Consider the following 6,000-nt stretch of genomic DNA (forward strand, 5'->3'; position numbering starts at 1 on the left):
TTCGAATTTCCAGATCTTTAGAATATACTCCGAAACCCAATTGTCTATCTAATTTTGAGCCATCAGTGTAGAAAACTATATATCAGTTTATTTATTCCCCGGGGTCTTTGTACACCACGCCTCACTGTTGGGAATTAGAATTTAAACTTTTTTCTATCTATCTAATTTGGAGCCATCAGTGTAGAAATCTATATATCGTTTATTCCCCGGGGTCTGTGTACACCACGCCTCACTGTTGGGAATTAGAATTTAAACTTTTTTCAAAAAGTGGTTTCGCCAGAGTATAATCCATTATACTCTGAACTGTGACCGTACATTTTTTCCGACCACAGCGATAGCTCGCGCAACCGCACAGCCGTTTCAGCATGACATTAAGGGAATCTGTACCTGCCGTACTGAATGCGCCTGAGATACACAAGCACGCCATACGCTGAACTTTATCTAAACTTGTCGGCTGCTGAAGTGCCGTCCACCAGACTACAACATCATATAGCATTATAGCCACTGTCGTGTATAGCCAATGCACAATTTTCGGTTTTAGTACCCACTTTTTCCTATTGCCTTTATGCACGAGTACAAAGCTACCATGGGGTTTTCTAACCCTTTCTTACTGCGTGAGAAAGCCGTCATGGTGGCAAATGTTCGATGGGAGAATTGCAAAGGTTGTAACGACACGAAGCAAATATGGCCCCGTTTAAACTTGAACCGCACACTAGATATGCTAGGCCATACATTTTTGAAAATCGGGCGCTACATATATATGGGAGCTATATCTAAATCTGAACCGATTTGAGTGATATATATATATATATATATATATATATATATATATATATATATATATATATATATATATATATATATATATATATATATATATATATATATATATATATATATATATATATATATATATATATATATATATATATATATATATATATATATATATATATATATATATATATATATATATATATATATATTATATATATATATATATATAATATATATATATATATATATATATATATATTATATATATATATATATATAATATATATATATATATATATATATATATATATATATATATATATATATATATATATATATATATATATATATATATATATATATATATATATATATATATATATATATATATATATATATATATATATATATATATATATATATATATATATATATATATATATATATATATATATATATATATATATATATATATATATATATATATATATATATATATATATATATATATATATATATATATATATATATATATATTATTTTTTTTTGCATATTTAAGAAAATTTAGTGGTACATGTCTATGGGTGCTTTGTGTCACTCTGACTATAGCTCACTGTCAATGTTGCCAGGGAAAATGTTCGGTTTACCCTACAAGGAGAAAAAAAATTCCCTACTTTCCCATACATTCCACCACGGTTGCCACGGTTCTACCAATAAAAACACATTGAACATAATGCCTTAAAAAAGGAATTATGTTGATCTATAAGTTGCAATTCTGCTATATTCGTCTGAGATCCAGCGTCTATCAGTGCTTTTTCTTGATGGAGGCAGCGTGTCTGGAAAAATATCGAAAACCTATCACTTTATTCCATTTGCAAAGTCGAAAATTGTTCTCCAATATACCTTTCACAATTTTAAGCGTAATAGCTATATTTTCAGCACTTCACTTTCGTTTTTATTTGAATAAATTTCCCCGCCTCGTAAGTGACACTACAAACAATCGCTAACGGTAATCATGTACAACATGTACAAGAAAGCATTTTGCCATCACTATTGTTACACGAGCCATTTTATATTTTGTGAAATATAAAATGGCTCGTGAAATATAAGATGGCTCGGCTACACCCAAAAAATCTTGTTATTCATAACAGCAGAAATGTTTGCTAAAACAGCAGTTTTTGTTTGCTGAAAAAGGGACAGCAGTAGGATGTAGCTGTTTCAGCAAACATTCGTTAGTTGAAATAGCAAACATTTTTTACAGCTAAAATAGCAAACAAACACTGCTGAATTAGCAAAAGTGTTTGCTACAAGTTTTTGACAAACATCGCTGCTGAATACACGCCTTATACAGATAAAACATAACAATGTTAAGACAACCTGTAATGAAAAGAAGTAAAAAAAATAATTAGTAAGTACAGTGGCTTCTTTATGTATTTTCATCTCCTGAATTCATCCTTTTTTCAATAGAAACATCATATCTCGAGCTAGAAATGTCCGATTATATCGTCATTGGTACTTAAATGCAAGGTATTGAGATGACGAACAAACGTGTACAAGTGGATCTATTATAAGTGAAGTGGTTGAAAATATATCGATGAAAATAGGGCACATTTTCAAGAAATGTGTTTATAACGTGTCATTTTTCGCTTGTTTTTATTCTAGTTGTTCTTAATTCTTACGTTAGAGTATTATCTTTATGAGCATAAAGAGAAACCGGACGTTTTTCAACGAGTGGTATGTTTCCGCCGGAACAGAATCAAAGTAAAACATTAATTTTGCGAAAATGTGCCCTGTGTTCATCGATATGTTTTCAACCACTTATCACAGATCCAACGATATAACCGGATATTTCTAGTTCGAGACATGATTCTCGAGTCTAGAGAAAAAAGGACGAAAAACTAAAAATATAAGGATATCTCAAAAACAATTCCATAAGCAAATGTTTAACCTCTTATTTTCGAATTCAGGAGATGAAAACACATAAAAAAGTGACGTCTCGTCAAATGTACATGACAAAAATTTTATTTTGTAAACTGGCGTTATTTATAAGAATTGTATTGAATGATGTCATCAAAGGTGGCCAATAAAATAGGTACTTTTAGCAAAAATCAAAGTGATTCATACTAAACGCATATATTATTCATATAGGCCACATTTAGTTGGCATTATTTCGCTAAAATAGCAAGGTTGTAATGGTTTAGTACTCACATTTAAGGTGAACTTTGCCAATTGTGATACATTCGTTTCAGGTTAGCCATAGTGGCAGCCCGTTATTTCACTCACTTAGACTATATAGTCCATTGTGATACCACAGGTGGCGAACTTCTAACTAATCATTGATTGCTGCCCAATTCCATGTTTAGCCAAGGAATCTCTTTTTTATAGCCGAGTCTGAACATCATTTCCAGAAATTTCACCAGCAATTCACAGGGAGTAATCCACCGTTGCAAAAGTTTATGGTGTTTGGTCGAAACTGGGATTGAATACATAAACCTTTGTATGCAAGGCGAGCATGATAAGGATTGCACGACAGTTGCTCCTATACATCCGAGTATAATAGTAATTTTCCAATCTACAAATAATTAAAACAATATGTGCATTACCTAAAAGACTATGAAAGGAATGACTAATTTCCTAAATGACAAATACAATACTTACCAAATATAATCTCCGCAATAAAATTTTGGAAAATATATTTTCCAAAAAAACACAAAATAATAATATGATTTTTTTAATTTCTTCATCGAGTTTGTTTTTGCATGTGAAATGAAAAAGGGTCTTTATGGAACGGCAATATATATGTATGCCAACCACATTTTCATAGAGGTTTGGTGTATAAAAATCTCTCTGTAAAAACCCCGATCTCTGTGTGGGTCAATTATTAAATAGGGCGACTTATTCCCAAATGTTTTTAATGTTTAAAGTTATTTAATGTGTACCATTTGACTATTTTTTGGCTTACTGCAACAGTAATAGACTGAAGTGAATTTATAATTTTATTCGGATCAGCAGAAAATTTCTGCAAACTACTGACTTTTCAGCAGTATGTCAAAATAACAGATTGTTTGCTGTTTTAGGAAACAATCTGCTAAAGCAGCAGTATTTTGTTTGCTGAAAAACATCAGACAGCGTTTGCTATTAACAGCAGTCTTTTTTCTATGAGTGTAGCTTATTACAATTTATTTAAATAAAAACGAAAATGAAGTGCCGAAAACATAGTTATTACGCTTAAAATTGTGAACTTTCGACTTTCCAATTGGAACAAATTGATAGTTTTTAAGATATTTTTCCAGGCACGCTGCCTCCATCAAGAATAAACCCAATAAACACATGATGAGCGTTTTCAAACGCAACAGTTTGAGGGTAAATATCGTTTTCAACATAAATTCAACTTGACTTGAAACAGTTCATCTTCAATATATTTTCAAATTATTTCCAAATTGCCAAAATGTTGACAAAATTTTTGAAAATGTGTTGAAAATAATTGGAGATATCTTTGACAAAACAATACCCTAAAATGCATTGAAAAAACATGTAGTTTTCAATATTTCTTCACTGTTAGAAAAATATGTTTTTCATATGTTCCGATATAAACAAAATGTGTTTCGGGCACAATTTTTTAAAAACAATATATTTAAGTACAAACATGTAATGTTCCTAAACTAGCACTAAATGTTTAGGACACATATGTTAATATGTTAAAATATATTATGTTTGGGGCATGAAAGTTTCATAAAAATAATATGTGTGAATTTAACATATTTAATTTACAAATTTCGAGTAGACATATATATGTTGTGATGATATATTGTGATAGAAATAGAGATGGAAACCGAGAGTGTTGACGAAAGATATCAACATAACACAGCGAGAGAGTCAAAAGAGAGCAATTTCTGTGAAACTGTTTGTATGTTGTTTCGGAAAACTGTTTTATGAGTTCATTTGTTTTGACTATGCGCTTGGCATGTTAATAAGGCCAACAATTTGATATGCTTAAGTCTAAATATTATTTAATTTGAATATTAGAATGAGTATTCGGAGTAAAGAGAATAGACATTCCGAACCAAGAGAATATACATTTGAAAAAAACAGCATGTGTTTTTGTCTTGAGAGCATCATTTTATGTATGTGTGTTTATACCCTAAACCACATAGTGGTCAGGGTATAATAAGTTTGATCTGCCACAAAATGTGCCTACCAGAAATATTGATTTTAGACCCCATAAGATATATACTGATCGACTCAGAATCACCTCCTGAGTCGATCTAGCGCTTGGTGTCCGTCCGTCCGTCCGTCTGTCCATGTATTTGTTGTTCACAGGATTCCGATCGCAATTATTAACCGATTTTGATGAAATTTGGTACAGGGAGTTTTTTGGCACAAGGACAAACGCTATTGAATTTGGAAGAAATCGGATCAAATTTAGATATAGCTCCCATATATATGTATCGCCCGATTTCGACAAATGGGGTTACGTTGCGCTTTTTACAAACGGATCGTCACCAAATTTGGCAAAAAATAATCTTTTTCATCGCCCTTCAAGTCTGCAAAATTTCATCGAAATCGGTTCAGATTGAGATATAGCTCCCATAAATATGTATGCCCGATTTTCCCAAATTTGACCATAAAACCTTTATTTATTAACCGATCTTACTCAAAGTTGGCTAGATCCAGTCCTCCATAGTACTAACAGTATGTGCAAAATTTCATCGAAATCGGTTCAGATGTAGATATAGCTAATAACCTTATGTTTGACCATAGAGGCCTCATTTCTTAACTGATCTTACTCAAATTTTGCACAAGGTAACCTTTTGTGGTATTAATCAAACCTGCAGAATATTATGCAAATTGGTTCAGATTTACATATAGGTTCCATATATATGCATCGCTCGATTTTCCCAAATTTGGCCATAATACTCTTATTTATTAACCAATGTTACTCAAATTTCAAATTTTGATGTACTAGCCGATCGTATTTATACGTATTTGTAGCTTTTACATAAGAATATTGCTCGATTTTTACAAATTTGGATTTATTACCCACACTAATTGAGCAATTTTCTCTTTTTTAATAATGGGCTCAATATTAGTGGCATACTAACCCCGTAGGTGCAATATCAACTACAGCCAGTGTTGCTAGAAGTAGGGGAAATTTCTAATATCTAGCGTCTTGTAGGGACGTAGGGCCACAATGTAGGGACATTTTCACTCAACACAATTTGT

Source organism: Haematobia irritans, chromosome 2 (assembly GCF_050003625.1).
Source record: "Haematobia irritans isolate KBUSLIRL chromosome 2, ASM5000362v1, whole genome shotgun sequence".
In the NCBI taxonomy this organism is placed as follows: domain Eukaryota; kingdom Metazoa; phylum Arthropoda; class Insecta; order Diptera; family Muscidae; genus Haematobia; species Haematobia irritans.